The 24,476-nt window shown below is 36.7% G+C and overlaps 1 long non-coding RNA gene across 1 annotated transcript; it reads right to left on the bottom strand.

Annotated features, from left to right (window-relative positions):
- Positions 1–7,068: 7,068 nt before the first annotated feature.
- LOC106148427 lies at positions 7,069–24,020 on the bottom strand. Its single transcript, XR_001233854.1, has 3 exons — positions 23,979–24,020; positions 7,571–7,765; positions 7,069–7,464 (listed from the first exon to the last, which is right to left on the bottom strand). It is a non-coding gene; the product is annotated as an uncharacterized LOC106148427 (long non-coding RNA).
- Between the last annotated feature and the right edge of the window lie 456 nt (positions 24,021–24,476).

Below are 24,476 nucleotides of genomic sequence, written 5' to 3'. Positions count from 1 at the left end.
AAATGTCGGTATCTGTAAGGCTTTTTCCTCTTAACTTAGTCAGTTCTCCCAGAGAAAAATTTCTCTCATATTCTCTCTCCCTTCCTTTTGTAATTAGGATCAAATGTGGGTCATTCAGTCACAAACCTCCATCTATTACAAAGTACCTACGAATCTGTGATCACACTTCTCCAAATTACCCAGCCACGTGGTCTTTCAGGGTGATGGTTCTCCATCTTCCAGTCTGCTGGGCCATTATAATAAAGCTCTTTCTTATCAGCACCTTCCCTGTCCAGTAATTGGCTTTTGTCATGTGACAGCTTTTTGAGGTGTCACATATAGATGGCACAATAGCTATAAAGGCAGAAAGGAAGGTCACCAATATCCAAATTAAGAAGGTCAGACCAAATATCAATCCACACACTGCTTTGTTAACATTTGTTTGTTGCTTTGCTTTGCTTTGCTTTGCTTCGCTTTGCTTCACTAGAGATTGAGCCTAGGACCTGTTAGGCAAGTGCTTTACACATGAGCTACATCTCTAAGTCTTCTTTGTTTTTTATTTTGATATGAGAGCTCTTTAAATTACCCAGGCTGGGCTTGAACTTGTGATCTTCCCACTTCAGCCTTCCAGAGTCCTCGTATTACAAGCATGTGCTATCATGCTCCATGTATTCACTGTTTTGACAGGAACAATATATTACTTGACCTTCATGTAATACTGAATGAAGTCATGAACATAAAAGTTTAAACCAAGACAGGGAGCCTAGAAAATCAGTGTGCTTCATGTCAGGAATACTGTCAACAGTCAGTGCAGGTTGCAGAATCCCTAGCTATTCAGAATACTAGCAAATTAATGTCTTTTAAGCAAACTAGATTTTATTTTGGTTTTAGAGTTTCAACTAAACAACTTATTAAAAATGGGCATACCTTTGCTTAATTATATTAACTGTCAAATGATTCCCACCAACCTGACAATCCTTGATAGATTTTCCCATTATGATGAAGTTCTGAACTGATGCATTCTCACTGACAGGCAGCCTCTGGGTTTGACACGCAAGCTACAAAAATCCGGTAGCAAACAGGGATGGATCTAGACATTTATCAGTGCACATAACAAGCTTGGGAAAGATTATATGTTCTGCAATTTGTTCTGGTACTGGTGGATGATGGGTGGGAGGGGAGGAATGTATGAAAGTTTGAAGGCTTTTTTTCATTTTTCAAAAAATTGTTAATGTGAAATAATTTTGAACAGCAAAATTACAAAAAAAGAAAAGGATAGAAATGGTACAAAGGGCCCCCATGTAATTATATTTCATTTTGAGTAAACTGATGTCACACCCCTTTACCCTAAGCCCTCTTCTCCCAGATGTTATTCATCAAAGGGAAAACTACCTAGCCTATCATCTTTGCATCATAGTTAACTTCATTAATAGCTGCACAAAATATTGGAAGAATTGAAATGAAACACATTGTTACCTTCAATTTTATATTTTTGATCTAGCAGCAATGTATTATTGATAAAATTTTATGTCGTATCTAAATTTTTCCCTTATGTTTACATCTTTAGGCCATATGATCTAGATCTAACTCTTATAAGTCTTTTAAAAAGTCTGGATTATTAGAGTAAAATCAGGAAAATATGTCAAAGATAATGATTTTTAAACTTTTTAGGGTCAATTTTGAAGATTTTGGGGGAGGACTTTTATTATCTCTAAGTTACAGAAAAACTATAACACAAAAAGTCCAAAGATTTTTTTCGTATACATTTTACCCCATTTGTTTACATTTGCCTCTATTTGCTTTATCATTTCCTCTGTATATCAAAATGTATTTGTATATTATATTATTTAAAAGTAAGCTGAAACATTATGCCTCTAAACACTTCAGTGGGTATTTCTCAATTACAAGAACCTTCTCTTTATAAGCACAGCACAATTAGCAAAATCAGAAAATACAATATAGATACAATATTATAATCCACTGCCCATACTAAAGATCATAGCTATTTTTCCCCAGTCCAGTATCCTATTCAGGATAACACATTCCATTTGACTGGAATGTCTCATTAGTCTCTTTTAATCTGTTTTGTTTTGTTTTGGTTTGGTTCATTGAGACAGGGTCTCTCTATGCAGTTCCAGGTCAGCCTTGGACTCTCTGCAGCCCAGGCTGGCCTCAAACTCACAGCAATTCTCTTGCCTCAGCTTCCTGAGTGCTGGGATTACAGGCGTGCATCACCATACTCAGCTCTAGTCTCTTAATCTCAAACAGTCCTGATACCTTTCTTTGTATTTTTATACTTCTCCACCTTCGTAATTATAAGGCTTTAAAAATTATTTTATCTGTATGATAATTAATTCTATAAGGATTTATAAAATAAATAAATGAATCTGATGCTGGCAAAAGGTGGGGAGGGGAGAACTGAGATATGTTACATTGCATACAAAGCACTGTGGTATCAAGGTGCATCCACTTTCCTACAAATGATTCGTTTATCCTACTCTATGGCAAAGTAGTTCTCCATCGTGTATAAGCGCCTGGTTCTCTTTATCCATTCTTCTGTTGATATACATATAGCATAGGCTGCTTCCAAGATTTATCTATTATGAATTGTGATGCTATAAACATAGGTGTGCATGTATCACTGTAGCATCATGTCTTTAATTCTTTCAGGAAGATACCTAGAAGAAGGTATCTGGGTCAAATGGAATTTCTACTTTCAGTTTGTTGAGGAATCTCCATACCAATTTCCAAGTGGTTACACTAGTTTATGCTCTCACAAACAATGTAGGAGTGGTCTCTTTTTCCCATGGCATCACGAACATCTGTTATTATTTGATTTCTTGGTACTCATTCTTTCTGGAGTAAGATGGAATCTCAGTGTTCTTTTAATTTGCATTTCTCTAATGGCCACAAATGTTGAACACTTTTTCATGCATTTTTTGACCATTTGTACTCTTCTGCAAAGTGTCTATTCATTGCACTTGCCAATTTTTTTGAGTAGGTCTTTTATTTGGGGGGGATCTAATATTTTTTAGCTCTTTTTATGTTCTCTCTGAGAAATAGCTGGCAATTTTTTTCCTACTGTAGGTGTGTTTTCACTCTGTTAGTTGTTTCCTTTGCAGTGCAGAAGCTTTTTAATTTGATACAATCCCATTTGTTGATTCATGTTATTTCTTATATAACTGGGATTCTATTTAGAAAATCCTTGCCTGCCCCTATTTGTTCAAGAGTTTTACCTGTTTTATCTTCTGGAAGATTACGTGTTTCTGTTTTAACTCTTTGATCCATTTTTATTTTAGCTTAGTACGTAAAGAGATTTATGGGTCTAGCTCCAATCTAGCCACTTTTCCCAGTACTATTTGTTTAAATAGGCTATCCTTCCCTAGTGTATGTTTTTGGCCCTTTTGTCAAAGATCAGATGATTGAATGTGCCATAGGTTGTGTCTACATCCTCTATTCTGTTCCACTGATCTGCATGCCTGTTTTTGTGCCAGAACCATGCTGTTTTCTTTTTTTTTATTTAAAAGAGTGAAAGAAGGATAACATAGTAATAGGGGGATTACTGAATTACAGACCAAGGGGTAGGACATTATCAATGGTTGTTATTTTACCTATTGGTATCTTCAAGATAGTTTTTCAGGAAGACAAATAGATGAATAATAGTGAATTACAGACAAAAATGGTAGGAAATTATCAATGACCATGTTGTTTTTTATCACTGTAACTTCAAATCTGGGATTATTAACAAAGCCTCCTGCTTTGTTCTTGTTACCCAAGATTGTTTGTGCTATACTGGGTCTCTCTGACTCCACATGAATTTTAGAATTATTTTCTCTAGTTCTGTGAGGAATGTGGTTGGTATTGGGTTAGGATTTGGAAGTATCTGCTTTGGAAGTATGGCCATTTTGACGGTCCTGGTTCTGCCTATCCAGAAACAGGGAGTGTCTTTGTATTTTCTGATGTCCTTTTCAACCTTTTTCAGCATACTGTAGTTTTTGTTATAAAGGTCTTTCACTTCCTTAATTAGTTAATTCCTAAGTATTTACTTTTTCTTGATGCTATTCTAAATGATACTGTTTTCCTAATTTCTTTCTTGGTGGGTTCATTATTGCTGTATAAGAATGCTGCTGATTTTTGTGTGTTGATTTTTATGTCCTGCTACATTGCTAATCATTTTTTAATTTTAGGAGTTTTTTGTGGAATTATTTGGGCCTTCTATGCAGAGGATCAGGTCATCTGCAAATAATGATAATTTGATTTTTTCCTTTTCTATAAATATCACTTTTATTTCTTTCTCTTGACTGGAGCTAATACTTTGAGTAATACTGGCATATTGGACAGGAGTGATGATAGGACATGCTTGTCCTTTTTCTGATTTTAGTGGTAAAGCTCTCAGGTTTTCTTTAATATGATGTCAGTACGTTGGTCAATAAATGCCTTCTATCATATTCAGATAAAGTCCTTCTGCACCTATTTTCTTTCGGTATTTTTTTTATCACGAATGGATGTTGGATTTTGTCAAAGGCTTTTTCTGTATCTATTGAGTTGATTTTTTGTCCTTATTTATGTGATGCATTACATTTATTGATTTGCATATGTTGCACCATCCTTGCACCTCTGATATAAAGATGGTGAACCTTTTAGAGTTTTCAACAATAACAACCAGCTGCAGTACCTGTACCATAGTTTCACCACCACTGTCATACATCATGACCTTGGGCATAGTGATGACATTTAGATAACACATCAAAGGACTAATCCATGAAAGAAAGCATTAATAAGCTGCGCTTCATTAAGATTAAAACTTCTGATCTGTGAAAGACACTGTCAAAAGAATGAGAAGGCAGACCACACAGACTGGGACAAAATATTTGGAAGACATTTCTGGCAAAATATACAAAGACAGCTTAAAAGCTAACAATAATTAAAGAACAGAAGGCGCTCAAACAATTCAATAGTAAGGAAAAAGATTTAAAATGAGTAATGGAACTCAATGGACATTTTTCTGAAGACATCCAAGTAGCCAATAAGATTATGAAAAAATGGCTCAACACCATCAAAGAAACGCAAGCGAAAACTAGAATGAAATATTATCTTCCATCTTAGAATGGCTATTATTAAAATGTTAAAGTTAGGTATTGTTAAGAATATTCCAAAAAGAGAATTCTTGTTCTGCATTAGTCTTCTCTTTTTTTTTTTTTTCCAGTACCAGGAATCGAACTCACAACCTCACGCTTGCCAGGCAGGCACTGTGCCACTGAGCTAAATCCCCAGCCCTCTTGCTTTACATTAGTGGAAACATAAATTATTGTAAATGTCATTTTTAAAAGTATGTAGTTTCCTTCAAATACATATCATTCAGCCTTTAAAAAGAAGGATGAACTTTGGAAGGCATTATACTATATGAAGCAAACCTGGCACAGAAAGATAAATACTGCATGATCTCATTTATATGTGGAATCTAAAAAAGTTAAACTCACAGAAGAAAACAGAATTTTGTTTCTCACTGGCTATGGGAGGAAGAAAATGGGGAGATGTTGGTCAAAGGATATAAAGATTCAGTTATGAAGGATGAGTAGGTCTAATGTACAGCTTGGTGACTATAGTGAACAATAATTTAGTATTACATACTTAAAGTTTGCTAAGGAAGTAGATCTTATTGTTTACTTATATTTGAATGTACTTATTGTATATTTTATATATATATACACAATTGAAAATTATACATTTTCTGTCATTTACACCTCAATAAATTGAGGAATAAATCAATTTGAGAAAAATGGGCAAAAGATTTGATCACTTTATCAAAGAAGAAAAACAGATGTCAAATAAGCATATGACAAGATGTTACACATCATATAGCATCAGGGAAATGTAAATTAAAACCACAATGAGATACAACTATATACCTATGATAATGGCAAAACCCTAAAACACTGACAATACAGGTAGACAAAGATGTGGAGAAACAGAAACTCATTTATTTCAAAATGAGACAGTAGGATGACATTTTGGCAGTTTCTTGTAAAGTTAAATATACTTTCCACAAATGATCCGAAATCATGGTGACTGATACCTCCCCCAATGAGCTGAAAACTTACATCCACACAAAACCCACACATTCATTTTTATAGCAACTTTATTAAAATTTTCCAAAATTTGAAAGCAACTAAATTGTCCTTTAGTAGATGAAAGCATATATAAACTGTGGCACATCCAGGCAATGAAATACTATTCAACACTAAAAAGAATGAGCTATCAAGCCATGAAAAGTTATGTAACCTTAAATACGTATTATAAGTGAAAGAATCTAATTTGAAAATGTCGACTACTGCATGGGTCCAACTATATTACATTTGGAAAAGGCAAAATGATGGAGGCCATTAAAATAAATCAGTGGTTCCAGAGTTAGAAGAAAGGGATGATGAACAGGGGAAATGAAAAATGTTTTTAAGGCCATAAGACTATTTTGTATGATACTACAGTGGTGACTATACACCATTACATATTCACCAAAACCCATAGCACATTCAACACTAAGAATGAACCCTAATGTAAACTATGGGCTCTCCATGATAGTGATTTACAAATACAGGTTCATTGATTATAGTAAGTATACCATTCTGCTGAGAGATGTTGTTGATAGGTGAGGGGGCTGTAAATATGTGGGGTAGGGGGCATAAGGGAATTCTCTGCAGTCTTTATTCAATTTTGCTGTGAATCTAAAGCCACTCTAAAAAATAAAGTGTTTTTTCTTTTGTTTACCAGTATCCCCATTCCACCCATCCAGTCACTGTTGGTCAAAGGGTAGCAAAGTTTAGTAAGGCTGGATGAATCAGTTCTAGAGATCAATTGTATAGCTTGCTGACTATGCTTAATAATACTGAGTTATATAATTGAAATGTGCTGAAGAAGTAGGTCTTAAATGCTCTCACCACACATGGACGTACAAATACTGCATAAGGCAATGGGTGTTTCAGTTTGCTTGTTTATGGTAGTTCTTTCACAATGCATACACACTTGTATATCAAAACATTGTTATATATTGTAAATATATATTTTTAATTTGTTAATTATACCTCATAAAGGCACAGAAGAAAAAGAAGAAAAAGTTTTCTGAAAAAAGAGGGGGCATTAAAGGCAGCAAATATGGTGTGAGTTTCCCTACTGAAGCATTTTTCGCATTGAGAGAAGGGGTACTCACACCAATCCTTTTAACAAAGGATCACCTGAACATATTTATGTATACCATTCATGATGCCAGTTTCAAGTGGCTTTGCTTAAGCAGCACATCTCAGTGACACATTAATGACCTACACTAGGTTTCACACTGCAGACATGTTACAGCATTTAACATCAAGGACATAATTTTTCAAGAAAATCACGTTGTGAAGATCAATTTCTGAGAATTCAATCCTTTCTTAGAGATGGATGATTTTCTGTACACATTGTAGACATACAAAAATCGCATAGTGTGAGTTATATCTGTAAATGACAGTTAGACATTACACCTGAACATGAAGAAATCCAGGGCAAAGTACAACCAAACAGCAAATTAAGAATTTTTTTGTCTCCCAAGTTGAATATTCACCTTTCTAACTTTGAGTACATTTTCATTGACTTCAGAAAGTGCCAGAAATGGTATCAGCAAGAAATTGCTTAGTAATTTCATGGTTCCTGTTTGATTATAATATGTAGTGCTGGCAGACAGTGAAACCCAAAACATACTGCCAGTGCCAATGATCCAGGGCAGATCCTAAGGTCTTTTCCATTAGTAGATAACACACTGGAAAACAAGACAAGAAATACAAATTAAAACCAAGCCATATAAAGATGCCTTTGTGAAAGTTTTCAAATAATGTCATCTGTTTCACACATAGCAACCATTATAACTATACATTAAAAATTGAAATGCATCTTTTATAGAAAGTTTCCTAAATTTAGTGATGCACATGTGTAAACACAGACTAAGTAACCTATATATGCAAAGTTTGAATAATTATCTTGAATTATGAGACTCAGGAATATTTCAGGCTAGTCTCCAAAATATTTTGAGCCATTGGAATTTTGTTTTTTTGTGTGTGTGCTGGGGATGAAAGCCAGGGTTTTGTGCATGCTAGGAAAGCATTTTACCAGTGAGCTACACTCAATTTGTTTCTTTAAATTTTTAATAAGTGTTTTGATCTTTAATAACTTTAAATTTTCTTAACTTAAAATCATTTCAACCTTACATAAAACTAGCAACAATTGTACAAAGAATTTTCATATAAATTTTACCTAGGTTCCCTAAATGTCAGAACTTTATCATAATTCTACTTTATATGATTTTATTATTAATTACATATGTATTGGAGAGATGTTAAAATATGAACTAGAAGAGCATAGATACCGCCTATAATCCTCTATAAAAGATCACCAGTGATAACCTTTCTTTCATTCTTTTATCTATTTTAGGTAGCCTAAAATTTTTAATTTTTTTCTGTTTTTATTGGTATATATTTGTCATACATGATAATTCCACTCAACTTGGGAAATTGGTACATATAAATATCACATTTTAATGTGTTTTTTCCCCCTTTGGTAATGATCCCAAGTCTAGGATTAGGATAAGACAACTGAGATGTTTAGAGCACAAGATTTAAGAGGCTCTCATTTTCAGGGTTCTGTAGAAGAGCACTCATGTGATCCAGAGAGTGAGTACTTCTTTAACAGCTGTGCTATAGGCACCTCACTTGCCTCACTGTCTTCCCTGGCCTATTTTTTCTTTGTCTTTTTCCCACTTCCACCTCCTATCTCAAGCTACGACAGCAGGAGGAAAACAAGCCAAAACAAAACGAAAACAGGGTAACTCTTCTTCACTTGGTAGTTTTCAAACCAGCAAAGAAAAAGGGTTCCAAATATATACAATATTGAAATGACAGAAAGATGTAAGTACCAAAATCTTATAACTAAAAATAAATTTATGAGGAGGAAGGAGAAAAGACAGGGAAATGATGGGAATTTAAAGAGAAGTGAGACCTTGTACCTTGCCCACCCTTGACAAAAGAGTGGGGCCAACCTCCAGGAAGGTATCATACACCAGTGTGGCATGGGAGTAGCCTCAAGGACAGTGGTACTTAAAGGCACTCTGAGTATGGGAATAAGACACTGAAGCAATGATATGCCCTTACCTGGTGTTATGGTTTGTGTCTAGATGTCCCCCCAAAGCCTTATGCAGTCATGCAGTGGGCTTCTAGAGTTTGTAATTGATTCAGTGTCCAGTGCTGGGATTACGGGTATGAATGCTATACCCACCCTGCATACAATATAAAGGAGGGAAAGAGGTTTGCTCTCTCTCCCTCTCCTCCCTTTTTGCTCTTGTTGCTTTTCCTATCTTCTGCCATGTGAACAGTTGCCCCTCAGCCATGCCACCCTGCCTTGGAGCCAGCTGATTATGGACTGAAACCTCCATAAACTATGAGCTAAATAAATCTTTCCCGCTTTAATTTTGCACAGTGTGTATTTTGTTTCAGAAACAAGAGAAAAGTAACCAAGACACCTGGTAACCCAAGTATCAGATATCTAGATGATGTTTAAGCTCAGAGATTCTGTGAAATTCTCTGAGTATCAGATATCTAGATGATGTTTAAGCTCAGAGACTGTGAAATTCTCCAAACGACCCTTGGAACTTAGACGAAACTTGAGAGAAAAGGAGTGGGTAGCAAGGACCACAATTTGATCAAGATTAAATTTCCATCACCCCAGTGCAATGGAGGCTTACAAGAGCAATTACATAGGGAATAAGACAAGAAAAAAATAGAATGCAACATTTTTTCAACATGTTCCCTAAGATTTAGACCCATTATTACAAGCAGAGAATGATCTGTGGATCTAGGGCTGGATGAAGAGATGAAATTATATATATCAGAGATTCAGTTTTTCAGGAGACAGGCAATCATTTCAAAATCCCCCTTACCACCACGGCTTCCTTTACTGCCTTAGTCTCACATGCTCAACTAACCTGATTTCATATGCCCCCTACCTCCAACTTTTCATTTGGAAATCTATTCTGCTATATAACACCTATCATATAAGACCTATTCCAAAACTTTCATAGGAAAAGTACTGCTTCTCCATCTCTTAGGATTCATCACATGTACCTGGATGATATGCAGTATTTTTTGCATAAATAAGTGACATATAATCTCACATTGTCTTATCTCACTAACTAGTTTATTCATCTCATGAATATACATACTGTATCATATATATAATCATGAAGTTTTTTTATAACAGCTTCATTGAACTAAATTTTGCATACTATACAATGTATTTTATTTTATTTTATTTTATTTTATCTTTTGTCTTTTTGAGACAGGGTCTCACTATGCAGTTCAGGCTGGTCTTGAACTCACTTTGCACTGCAGGCTGGTCTCAAACTTGCAACAATCCTCCTGCCTCAGCCTCCCGAGTGCTGGGATTATAGCTGTGTGCTACCATACCCGGCTTCAATTTGCAACTTTAAAGTGTGTGATTCAATAGATTTTAGTATATTGACAGAGTTGTACAACCATGATCATAATCAAATTTACCTCATTTTTATTATACCAAATCAAAACAGTACCCACTAGCTATTATCTACACACACACACACACACACACACACACCCCTAGGCAACCACTGAGCTATCTTCATAGATTTTTGTATTCTGGGAATTTATTCATTTTTATTCAAAATAGACTGTGCTGATAACAACAATAAAGACCTTAACATATCCAGGAAAATCCTATAAAGTGAGCTGTCACACTATACTGGAGTGAAATTAGAAGCCAGCAGCAGAAACATACAGTACTTAGAATATAGTAACTATTAAATGCAAAGGTGTTTAATAGACTCAACACATACCAGAGATGTTCAATGTATATACAGGAATGAATGAATTCCCAGGTTATCTACCTAACAAAACAAAATACTTAGTTACTTAGATTGTGTTCTCCCAGAGGCAGATTCTGAGCCAAAGTTTCAAGTAGAAGTGATTTATTAAAGAAATGCTTCCAGGGTAGATTAATCAGGGAGAAGAGGAAATAGGTAATGGGAGGTAGGCAAACAACGGTACCTGTTAGGATGGATTTCTGCACTTGACCCAGGCATCTCCAACCTTCCAACTGGAGATGGCTCCAATAGCCCAAGGACAATCCTTTGCAAAAGTTTGCCAGTTTAGGTTAAGGAGATTCTCAGGGAGATCTGAGCAAAGTACCAATGTGTCTACTGTACTAGGCCACACAGTATTTTAGGATTTTTTTTTTTTTTTTTTTTTTAGACAGAGTCTCACTGTGTATGCTGGCTGTGAACTTACAATACTCCTACCTCAGTCTCCTGAGTGCTGCAATTATAGGCTTGTGCCCCCAAGCTCAGCTAGGGCTTCTTTGATTCATTCTCAAGATGTTCCTGTTGATCTTTGTTTTTAATTTTTTTTTCTACTTTTGATCTTTGCTAACTTATGTCACACTGCTTTATATTAGTCTATACAAGCAATAAAAAATGAGAAACTATGCTTGAACTAAAATGCTAGAAAATTCAAAGATTTTTTTTTAAAAAAGGAAATAAAATCCTAGATGACGGCTTAGGGCTGGTTTGGGGTGTAGGAGCTTACAAAGGCTAACCTTCTCTACAGAAAGAAATGGAAAGAACTTGTTTTTCTATGTTTTTTTTTCTATTCTGAGAGGGTGAGCACAGAGGAGGGAGGGGTACAGAGAATGGGATGTAGCCAAAAGACCACAGAGAACAAGAATATCTGATGTTTGATTTAAGATGCTCATGTGACTCCTGCTGCCTAACCATCCATTGTAGGCCACCACCTACTCAAACCCTTGGGTAAATAGGAGCTGGTTTTGTTTGTTTGTTTGTTTGTTTGTTTGTTTTTTTCTCTGGTACTGGCAATCGAACTCACGACCTTGCGCTTGCCAGGCAGGTGCTGTACTGCTGAGCTAAATCCCCAGCCCCCAGGAGCTGAATTTGGTCTAAAAACTAAGGAATGGGCTGAAAACAGGATAAAGATCAAGTTGCTGAATGGAGAATGGGAATTCAGTGGAAGCGGCCGAAGCCAGAGAACCATGAGACCGTACCTCCACAGGGAATACACAGAGATCTTGGCGGGTACTCTGGGTTTCCCTTTCCCCCAGGGAAGGAAGATCTTTCAGGACAATCTTCTCAAGATCTGTCCACTAACTGATTATACTAAAGAAGCTAAATGTGCTTCAAAATATCTTTATAAGGTGCTTTTATAAAATAATATGGGAGATGTTCTGTGAATCATCTGAAAACACAAAACAAGAGACAAAAGATCCATATGTTAAGATTCCTGGCCCAGTCCAGGTTTCCACTCTGTAATATAATTTCAACTAGTGATTTTTAATGGTAGGGGTTAAGTTATTGACTGAGATTTCTCTGAAAACCTTAATAATGAAACAGAGTCTGAAAAATGTCATAGCCCTTCTGTCATAGCTGTCTGAGAACCTTTTTACCATTTTCATTGGCTCAAATTCAAGCTGCTGGTAAAGTTGCTGGCTAAATTTTATTTTCCGTGATATGCTAAGTTTCTTCTAATCAATGCCAAGGCTGTCCATGAACTTGAAATCCTCCTGCTTCAGTTTTCTGAGAAGGTGGAATTATGAGCACACAGCACCATAACTGTCTTATCTTTTGTCTTTTTTAAAGGCCTTAGCACTAAAAAAAATTGAGTTATTCAAAACTGGAAGACTTTTAGAATGGTGCAGCACAATTCTTAAGACTAGAGGTTCCCTATATGTATTGTAGGGGAGTAAGAAAACCTTTGAGAAGTCAGGTATGGTGGCACACACCAGTAATCCTAGCTCTCTTGTGCCCAAAGCAAGAGGATTGCTGTGAGTTCAAGGCCAAGCTGGGCTACTTAGTGAGTTGAAGGCCATCCTGAACTACATAGCAAAATCGTCTCAAAAAACAAAATAAAATACCAAAAACCTTTGAGATTTTCAGTAAACAACAGTTACTTCTGCCTATTTTAGGATGAAAGGTGTATACAGGCTGGAGAGGTCATTGGAACAAGGTGGGGCATTTATAATCTCTGTCTTTTGGTAAAGGGAGATTCCTGAAAATTTTTGAGTAAAGGAGTACCCTCAGATCAGAAACTTCACTGGTTTAAATCTCCAGAACAGTCAAGGTGAAGTCAAGTTTCTTATATAGCATAGGCTGCTGTAAAAAAAAAAAAACACCCTAAGCCAGGAGTAGTGGCAAATGCCTGTAGTCCCAGGCCTTAGGAGACTGAGCAGGATCACCATGAGTTTGAGGCCAGCATGAGCTATATAGTGAATTTAAGATCCACCCGAACTACATAAAAAGACCCTCTCTATCTCAAAAAGAATTTAAAAAAAAAGAATAGGCTTAAATAGCAGGCATTTGTCCTAACTAAATTTAGGACATCCTAGAATTTTTCTTTTATCAGCACATTGATCTTTCCCTCGTGACTTACTTTAAACCCAATCATCTCCTAAAGACATCATATCTTAATACCAGAGTTACGGAGGCTGGAAAGTCTAAGATATAGGGCACGAATGTGGTCAGATTATGGTGCCAGTCCTTTTAATAGATAGTGGTTTTCTTTCACAAAGGGGGAAAGTACTCTGGTTTCTTCTTGTAAGGGCTGTTACACCAAAACCCTCAAGACCTTGGATTATTTGAAATGAAAGTGTTGGTTTAGCCATTATAAACATTAGCTAGACAAAGACTGGTTCATGGGCTGAATTCCTGAACTACCAGCAGCAAGGGTAGATACCAGCTGGAAAAATGGCCACTGGGCCTAACAGCCAAGAGCATTTATAACAAAAATTGTGGGAAGGAAAGCATAAATTGTTTATATTGAGTTTACACTGCCTATACATAAGAGGTACAGGATAATGCAAAGTTAAGAATGTTTGGGGATAGGATAGTCTGTAAGGAAAAGTACTTGCTGCTTCTGGATTAGTAGAGTCAATAATCTGGAAAGTTGAAGCATAGATTGGATGCAGTGGCACTTGGTGGTCAGCTACATGGGGTTTGAGTCAAAGTTTCAACGTACATCTAGGAGTGCAGAACAGTCTTTTACTGGTTTCAGGGCATAGCTGTTAACTGATTATCTTCCCTTATTTCCTTCCCCTCCATTTTCTGGCCCTTGCAACTAAATTTAGGACATCCTAGAATTTTTCTTTTATCAGAGCACTAACCTCTCACTTTCATGACTTCATTTAAACCTAATCATCTCCGAAAGACATCATATCCTAACACCAGCTCATAGGGGGTCCAGGATTTGACATAAGCATCTTGCAAAAGGTTGGAGAACTGAGATCTGATGGTGTAAGACCCAGACAAAGTACAAAGGCCTGAGAACCAGATGAGTCAATGGTTTACGAGTCTGAAGGAAGGAGAAGAATGTCTTAGCTCAAAGACCTTCAGGCAGAGAGCAAATTGTTCAGTCTTTTGTTTCATTCTGGCCTTTAGGATAAGGCCCACTCACTTTGCACAGGGCAACCTTTCCTGATCACTCTACTAATTTGCACACTGATCTCATTCAGAAATAACCTAACAGACACACACCCAGAATGTTTAAACAAATATGTGAACATCCTGTGGCTGTTAAGATGACACACAAGAGTAAATATCACAGACTCTCCATTTCCCCTGTGAGACCTTGCTAGGATTTTTTTTTCATTTTTGAGACAAGGTCTCACTGGGTAGCTCAGGCTGGCCATGAACTCACTATGTAGCCTAGGCTGGCCTCAAACTCTCAGCGATCCTCCTGCCTCAGCCTGAACTACATGGTGAGAACCTGGGATTATAGGTGTGCACCACCATACCTCGCTCTACTTTGCTAAGTTTTATACATAAGTACAGAAGTATGACCATGATAGCTCATACCAGCCAATTTCTTTTTGCTGCTTATGTTACAATATTTCTAGAATCCAGACACTTAAATGTATATATGATTTTTAAAATTAGTTTAGGGGCTATACAGGATAATTGTTAAGTAGAGATAGTCTAAATGCTGACAAAGAGGTAGATCAGCACATTATCAGGCTACTACTGATCAAATTTATATAAATAAGTCTCCATGTTGTTAGGTTGAAGCATACAGGAGTCTTATGGTTTCAAGCAATGGAAACTCAAATCAGTTAAAACAGAGAAGAAAGTTCATAGCCTAGTAAGTTGCAAGTCCAGATTTGTGGCTACTTTTATTTGTGACTATTTCCAGGAGGCAAATTATCGGGGCTTTGGCTCTCCATTTCTAGGACGGTATCTTTTCGCAGCATAATCAAGATAGTGGTCATGGTAAGTTGTGCAAATTGTAAAAAACTTGTTTTCTCTATTATCTCTAGCAGAAATGTGCCAGTGATAGACTAGTTTTGCTCAAGCCCATCTCTCAATCACTGTGATCAGGTGTGCAGGATGCCATGAATGATCAGAACTTGATCACCTGCCCCACCATGGGCAGGGAAGAAGAGTAGTTTGGTTATCAGCTTGTCACTTCTTCGGGGTCTGAGGTATTTTCCTTACACAGAATCATAACAACTAAAACTGAGACAGGCTAGGCAAACCAGGACAGTTGTCCCTGTACCCCATCATCAAAAGAAAAGAGATCTAAAGGTGGGTAGACAGACAAAATCTAAAGCTACCATAGAATCAAGTAGCTTGCATTCCCGCTCCCTTATTTTTTAAAATTTATTTTGTGATTTTTTTCATTTACAGCTCCCCTATTATCTTGGGATACTTGGCAAGACATTTTTTTTTTTTTTTGAAGCAGGGTCTCACCGTGTAGTTCAGGCTGGTCTTGATGCATACTTACCGGCTGGCCTCAGACTTGTGGCAGTCCTCTTGTCCCAGCCTCTCAAGTGACTTTTTTCCAGGACCAATGATTTTTAGTTTAGTACCAATCATTTAAATGTCATCAAATGTAAATGAACCAAGAGACTCAAACAACTCATAGTCACGCCATGAGCTATCCTCTAACGCAGTGTCGTAGGTATTTTCTCATTTCTGGGACAAAATACTGGACACCCACAAATTAAAAGAAGAAAAGTTTATTTTAGCTCACAGTTGGTAGAAGGTTCAGTCAATAGTTGACTGGCTCCAAGGCAGGGCAGCATGACAGACGGGTATGGCAGAGGAGAAACAGTCCATGGCATGGCAGGGCAGGCAGTAAGCAGCAACTTGCTTCTTTCTTTTATCCTTTCCAGGCTACCAGCCTTTTGGGTGGTGCCACCCATACCCAGAGGAGAAACAGTTCATTGCATGGCAGGAAGGAAGCAGGAAGCCTTTCTTCTTTCCCTTTTTATTCCATGCATGCTACACTCCTATTAGTTAGTGCTACTCACCTCCAGGTTAGGTCTTCCTCTTCAGCAAATCTATCATTCACACCTCCAAACATGCTGCTATGGCTCATGTCTAGATAGTCTCCAAAGCCTCATGCAATCACATGTAAGTGGGAGTTTTTCAGAGGTGGCTGGATCTAGAATGTGTGATGCTGGGATTGATTAATTGTGCAATTCTAGGATCAAGGGCACTAGGATTAAGGATAGTCTGGACAAGATATCAGGGATAGAAAGAGCAGTAGTCACCCCTTGTTGTTTTGCTACCTTCTGCCCACCATGAACTGTTTCTCCCCTGTGATGCCTGTCTGCTGTGCCACCCTGCCTTGGAGCCAGCCCTATTATGGACTGAAACCTCTACAAACTGTGAGCTAAATAAACCATTCTTTCTTTAACTTTGAGTGTCAAGTAGTTTGTCTTGGTAACAAGAAAAATAACTAAGACATATGCTAAACCAGTCAGTGGACTAATCCGGTATCACACCCATAAATCAGTCACCTCCCCAAAATCTCCCTATGTGTACATAAGGCTCTGGGGGTGGTACATCTAGGTATAAGCCATAATACCCAGAAGCTTTATTTTTACACTAACAGTTATATGCCTCAACGACATCAGTTTTGCTTTGCAGTTGTCATTTGAGAATTTAGCTTTTAAAATGTAAATTAAGTCAACTTTGTGAGGCACTTTCATCTACAGGTTAGACATATAAAGAATTAATTAAGTGCCAGTACAGTGATATGCACCTGTAATGCCAGGAACTCTAGAGGTGAAGACAATTGCAAGTTAAAGGATTGCAAGTTAAAGCCTAGCCTGGGCAACTTAGTGAGACCCTGTCCAGAAGAAAAGAAATAAGGCTAGGCATGTAGCTCAGTGGTACAGCACCCAGTATGACAAACAAAATGACAACAAAACAAAACAAAACAAACAAAAATTCAGGACCAGGAATACAGCCCAGTTGGCAGTGCTTGGTTAGCATGCATGAAGCCCTGGGTTTGATCTCTAGTGCTACAAAATGAATACATATGTACACACAAAGTAATTCATTAGGTTAATGTAGGTTTTATCCTTTGTCATAGCATTTTCTTTTTGTTCCACACAAAAAAGTAACAATTCAACCTTGCATTAGAAAATTCTGACATCAGTTCCTCTTTCACAAAAGCTTTCTAAAGAAAGCTTTCAAAATCAAAATGTTCATTATAAATTTGACTCAAAAGAACATATAATCAAACTGTTGATTTTTTAAAGCAACATTTACTTCTCTACTATCCTGAGAAAATACGAAAACAAATTATTTGCAACAAAGTATTCTTGAGACAGGAGGCTTGACATGTTAATACTTCTAGAATTCTGTCATATATTGGGTTTCTGTTATACACTGGGTTTCAATTCTGTGTTTTTAGAAAAGCTGTGTACCATAATCATTTACTATTGGGTTGAAAGTATTTTTGTAAGTTAATTTACCAATGTTCATCTTCATAGCCTTCACTATTAAGAAAAAACAATTGCCTTATTAGCAACAAAAAGGCATTTACCCAAGTATAAGAAAAAGAACTGGGGTACATATGAGTGGTTTTTTTGTTTGTTTGTTTGTTTGGTTTGTGTTTTGAGAAGGGTCTTGCTATGTAGCCCAGGCTGGCCTTGAACTCATAATCCTCCTGCCTCAGTCTCTTGGGCACTAGTGGGATTATGTGTATGCTCTACTATGTGTAGATTTACATATGACTTTTTTTGGCACCGGGAATTGAACTCAGGACCTCACACTTGCCAGGCAGGCACTGTGCCACTGAACTATATCCCCAGCTCTACATATGACTTTTTAAAAAAAAACATTTGAGTATCTTTATTAATTGTGTCATTTTATAAGAACTCCTTTTTCAGATTGGTGGCCCATTTTTCACCTAAACTTGTTTGTAAATAGCTACCATCTTCAGGGTCACCAACCTACCTTCTTTCCATCTTTCCTTTCCTTTCCCCTTTCCTCCCTCTCTCTTTTCCTGCTTTCTTCCCTCCTTCTCTCCCTCTCTTTTCTTTCCCACCTCCTCCTACACTCCCTCCCTCCTTCCAAGGCAATGAAAAAAACCAGTATCAGAGCTTTGTGCAGTTTTAATTGTTATGTACATTTTATTGTAATACTCTAGTCACTTTATAATAAAAAATGATCACAGTTTTCTTAAAAACTTGGAAAATTGGGTTAAATATCACTTCTAATATAATGGTTTTGAGCAGTTAATACTCAGTTTTCTCAAAATTACATATCAAGGTTTAGGCTTAATCACATCTCCACAATAATGGAAATTTGTATTACAAGTAAACAGGTAAACATATTGTGTACATTTGGAATGGACTTCAGTTTATTACAGTGGTGATGAATACATCACTGTCAGAATAATTAATTAATAATTGCTCCTTTTGCTCAGCATTGCTTTGGCTATTCAGCGTTTTTGGGCTTCCACATGAATTTTATTACTGCTTTTTCTAGTTCTGTGACAATGTCATTGATATTTTTATGGGGATTGCATTTAATCTGCAGATCATTTTCTATATATAGTAAAGCACATATATGACAAACTCATAGCCAACACCAAAGTGAATTGGGAAAAACGAATAGCATTCCCTCTAAAATCAGGAACAAGATAAGGGTGTCCAATTTCATCACTCTTGTTCAAATCAGTACTTGAAATTTTAGCCAGAGCAATCAGGTAAAAGGAACAAATAAAAGAGACACAAATAAGAAAGGAGGTTTAAGGCCAGCCTGAACTACATAGCAAGACCCTGTCTCAAAAATCTCAAACAAACAAAAAACAAATAGGTAAGGAAGAAGTCAAATTATCTCTGTCTGCAGATATGATTCTGTATTTAGAAACTATAAAGGTTCCACACAAAGACTCTTAGAAACTGCTAAACAAATTCAGCAGAGTACCAAGATACAAAATCAACACACAAAAGTCAATAGTAATAATGGACTTACTGAGAAATAAATTAGGAAAACAATTCTATTCTTAATAACCTCAAAAACACAACATAACACAACCACAACAACAAAAAGCAAACAGAATCCAGCCCTAAAGATAAACCTAACCTAGGAGGTTAGAGATATCTGCAGTGAAAATTACAAAACACCAAAGTAATAGAAGAAAATACTAAAAATGCAAAAACTGCCTGTGTTCATTTCTCTCATGTGAGAGAAATAATACTGTGAAATCACCTGTTTTTAACCTTTTTATTACCTTTTTTTTTTTAGTATAACTTCCATATAATAAATACACCACTTACTTTCTTGATCAATTTTTGTATCTGGATTCCTGTATCAATATTATGTTTTTGAGATTTGTCCTCACTGGTAGTTTGGTTTTTATTGCTTTGTGGATTTCTGCTGTTCACACAATTATACATATAACACAGTAATCTATTTTCCAGTTAGTGGACATTTGTGTAGTTTCCCATTAGACTATTATGAATAGTTATGATGAACCTTCATGTAATACTGCTCTTAACATTTGAGGAGAGACTGATATAACTTTGATAAGCCATTCCCATTTATTCCCTCTATCCGCACCTCAATACCTAACACAGTGGCTTTCCTGGTGGACTTTTGTTGTTATATGGCTTTAGACTGCATGGTGATTTGTTTCCTAGGCTTCACATGAAAAATAGACTCCAATGTCAGGACAGAGTCTACTCAAAGTTTCCATTATTATCACAAATAATGAACAAATAAGGTCAGGAAGTCAGTCTCCTGTATTTAAATGATCTATTTTGGTCTTGTTGCTGTTTAAAATAGAAACATGTTCCCAGATACATTTTAGTGATTGATCATGAAAGAATGTAGAAGTTTCCAGTGCTATTTTCTTTCCTAACATTCCTACTCACTTCCTTCATCTTCTTACCTTATTCTTTCTAATAGCAACTCAGAGAAAGGCAGATCTCAAGTGGAAATACAATGTTCACAGAAATGCCATGTATTACACAAGGAATGCCATTAATGTGGTAGTTCATTCAAAACTTCCTTCTTCATTTTTCTTTCCTTTAAGACTATTTACTTGTAAGATCTTTCCTTTAAGGCTATCTATTTGGAAGATCTGAGAAGCCAGGCATTCTCAGTTTGAATCATGGATCTGAAATCATGAACAAGGTCAGGGATCTAAACTCTGAGTCTCAGCTTTCTATTTTCTATATTAGGGGTATGCTATCTTCTATATTGGGTTGCTTGGAGGATTAAAAGCCGTAACACATGATAAGGAATGAAGCCCAGTTCTCAGTGAATCCAAACTTTCTTTCTGAATGAGCTTACATTTGTTTCCTGTTCTCTTTGTTTCTCCAATAATTTGTTTTAGGAAACAAGGCACCCACCCTATCGGCTGCAGGAAGCTCACCAAGAGCATCCCAGAGTGTTTTAAATTTTAAAGGCCAACAGTGGTACTTGGCATTGGTTAGACAAAGACTGGCTCTAAGAATTTCAGTTTCAGTGTTACACTATGATACATTCTTTCATTAACGTCCTGTACTTGCAAGGCTGTGTTTCTTAGTTCTGTGCTAAAATACAAGTACTGCCTGAGTATCAATGTGCAAAGTGAAATTGATAGTATCAGCTTCACTCCAGGATTTGAGAAATTGAGCCATGAACAATTGACAAAAACATCGTATTTGTAAGTGTATTTAAGAATGAAAAAAAAATTTCAGTTTATGAATATTATTTTTTCATATGGCTATGGTTACAAATTATTAGGACATGAGTACTCAAAGCTGTTTGAACTTAACTATTGAGTAGATGCTTTGCTTAGGTATTTCTTTTGATCTAGAAGTGCTAGGAAAAAACAAAGCCACTAAGTGTACTTGGAAGTTGAGAACTTTCTCTCCTTGTTGAACCTTGGAGAGACAACAGTGACATAGATAAAGATGTAGATATTTTTAGTAGATATATAATAACAAATGTTCAATCAAATAGTCAAGACTACATTTTGTAAATAAACATGCTATTCCTCAGGAAATCACTTCTCTCATTCATTCTTTTTTTAATTTTTAATTTTATTAGTACATATTTGCAGTTCCTGCAGTTTATAATTATCTTTGGGAGTGGTTACATATACACACCACAGCTTCTTTTTTTTAATCCCCTTTCCCTTTCCTCCCCATCCCTCCCTCCTCCTCCAACTCCCCTATCTCATTTTTCATTCTTGTTGATAGTATTTCTCTAATCTCATGTTATGGCATATAATGTTTACATTAATTGAGGTCACTGGGTTCCTCTACATGACACATCTTTATTACACTTGTTTCCCCTTTCCCTCCTCCTCACTCAGTTCTTCCTTTGGGTCATTTCCCTATTGTAAGAGTCCATCTCCTTGTTGCCGTCTATCCATCCTTTATTATCCTCACTGTTTATAACAGTTAACTCTTAACTATCCTCCGAATGTAATTTAAGTGTAAGCACCTTCAGGAAGCCATCCCTAATTTATAACTCTTCTACTCTTATGCTTAGTGAGGAGTCTGATGTCTAGGCTTACAGGACCTTTTGTGGATCCCATTATACCATTACCTTTATGTGAACTTGTGGACATAGATGAAATGCAAATGAACTTAGCATCTATGGAACTTGGGACAGTGTTTAGCACATTACAGCTGCTCTGAAAGAACCTGCTAATGAATTAGTGAAACACTGAGAGGATATGTAGGTAATAGTAAGCAGCATTTACTAAGAATTTTAGTTGCTTTCAGGGTTAGTCAAACGCCTGAAGATGATATAGTTATCATATAATTTAAAGACCTTCTAGTAAATCCTCAAGTTACATAAATTCAGAGAGGTAAATGGACTGTAATCGCAGGAATCTAAGAGAGTATTGCAAAAGGATTACAAGTTTGAGCTCAGTCTAAGTGACTTAGTGACTCAGCAAGATCCCGTCTCAAAAACTAAACGAAAAAGAGCTGGGGATGTTGTTTAGTGTGAAGGTTTTGGGTTTGATCCCCAGTACCACAAAATCAAAAGAAAGGTGAATGGAGACAACTGAGGGTGAGGAGTAGCAGTTATTTTGGTTACAGGGACAGGTAGAGCTGAACCTGCAATTCAGGGCTCCTGCATTTTATTTTTTCTATACCACTTATTGGACCCGGTCATCAACATGTAGAGTGTAACTTTTCTTTTTTTTATTTTGTAGACAGGATCCTCTTTTTATATTCTTCTGCAACCCTTAGACAGCTAAGGAATAGTTACCACATAGTGTACTGGTCACAGGGTTCTCCTGAGAAACAGAACCAATAGACTGTACAGAGATAGATAAAAGAGGACATTTATTATTGGAATTGGTTCACATAGTTAGGGAGGCCAAAGTGTCTCACAATCTGCTATCTGCAAGCTGGAGGAAACAAGAGGGTTGGTGGTATGATTCAGTCCTAGTCTGAAAGCTTAAGAATTGGTGTGCAGATGGTCTCAGTCTCAGTCCACAAGTCTGAGAACCTGGAACACCACTGTCTGACAGCAGGAGGCTGGCTATCTCACCTTAAGCAGAGAGTAAATGCACCCTTCCTCTTTCATTTTGTTCCATTCAGACCGTCAATGGATTGGATGAAGCCTACTCACCTCAGGGAAGGGCATCAGTTTTACTTAGCTCATCAGTTCAAATGAGGATATTTCTCTTCCAACATATTTCAATCCCTTATAGCCTAGTGGTGGTGAACCTCTGGCACATGTGTTATTTTTCTTTATGACTAAAGATGTTAATGAATTTTTCTTCCTAAACTAAAACCTCAGCATTCAGATTTAATTGAAATGTTGCATTTTGCAATAAATAAGTGAGCTTTGGCTTCCAGTTTTGGCACTTCCCTCTAAAAGGTTTGCCATCACTGCGCTTAATCAAGCTAATACATAAAATTAACTATTACATGTAGGTTACTTGATTGAAGCAGTCTCAGGGGATTACGATCAATTAAATATGGATGGAAGAAACTACATCACAATACAATGTGAAATATTAAAAAAAAACCTTCAGAACACCAAAAATAGTTGTGTTCCTTTGCATTTGGAAAACTATATTTACAATGTCAATTTTCATTGAATTCACTCATTCAACTTGACTAAATAGTATTTGCCAGGCATCATCCTAGGAAAAACACAAATGTTTCGGGAGCTTTCTGGATACCTGAGGAGACAGAGACTATAGAGACAATTGTTTAACATGGCTGGGAATAACTGGCAGGAAGATAAATACTATTTGCATTAGAATATATTATAGACTACTATTCCCCCACTTTAAAAGTTACAACAAATAATCTGAACCATACCAAATATTATGAAAGATGTAGAGCAACTAGAATTCTCAAGCACTACTGGTAGAAATTAGAATGATCCAGCCATTTTGGTAAACAGTTTGGCAGTTTCTTCTAAATTGTAAGGCCTAGTAATTCTAGTTTTTGGTATTTCTCCAGGAAAACATGTCAGCACAAGTTGTATGTACACTATCCGCTATAGCAACTTTATTTATAATGATCAAAAACTAGAAACAAAATTCCCATCACTAGGCAAATAAATCAACAAATTATAGTACACCGGAAAACTATTCGGCAATAAAGAGATAATTTTAAGACAATCATAGCACTGAACAAAATCTCCAAACATTTTGCCCAAAGAGTCCTGTATTAGAAATACAAACCTGTAATCCCAGCACTCGGGAGGCTGAAGCAGGAGGATCGTTGCAAGTTCGAGACCAGCCTGAACTGCATAGCAAGACCCTGTCTCAAAAAGACAAAAAAAAAAAAAAAAAGAATTGTGCAGAGGGGAGGTGGTTATTGACTGGGAAGTGTCTAGGAATTTCCCAGGTTGATAGAAATGGGTTATACTTTCATTGAGGGTGGTGGGTTCACGAATGAACACTGGCCAAAACTCACGGAATTTACACTTAAAGCTTCCATATAAATTAAAAATCAAGAAGTATTACTAGTGACTGTGATGGCTGGACGCAAGGATCTTTTGTGGGTGTGTGGATGTGTGCTGGGGATGAACTCAGCATGTTAAGCAAACGCTCTACCTCTAAGCCTCTTCCTCGGCCCTTCAAGAAGAATATTAAAGCGCACTTTCATTTTAGAAAAAAAAATGGCGGGGCAGGGAGCGAGCTTCCAAGTTCAAGAGACTTTCACAAGTATTGTACTGA

The sequence above is a fragment of the Chinchilla lanigera genome, unplaced genomic scaffold, assembly GCF_000276665.1.
Source record: "Chinchilla lanigera isolate Chin_1 unplaced genomic scaffold, ChiLan1.0 scaffold00020, whole genome shotgun sequence".
Taxonomy (NCBI): domain Eukaryota; kingdom Metazoa; phylum Chordata; class Mammalia; order Rodentia; family Chinchillidae; genus Chinchilla; species Chinchilla lanigera.
The sequence above is the reverse complement of the archived record's forward strand: the minus strand, read 5'-3'. Positions and strand labels throughout refer to the sequence as shown.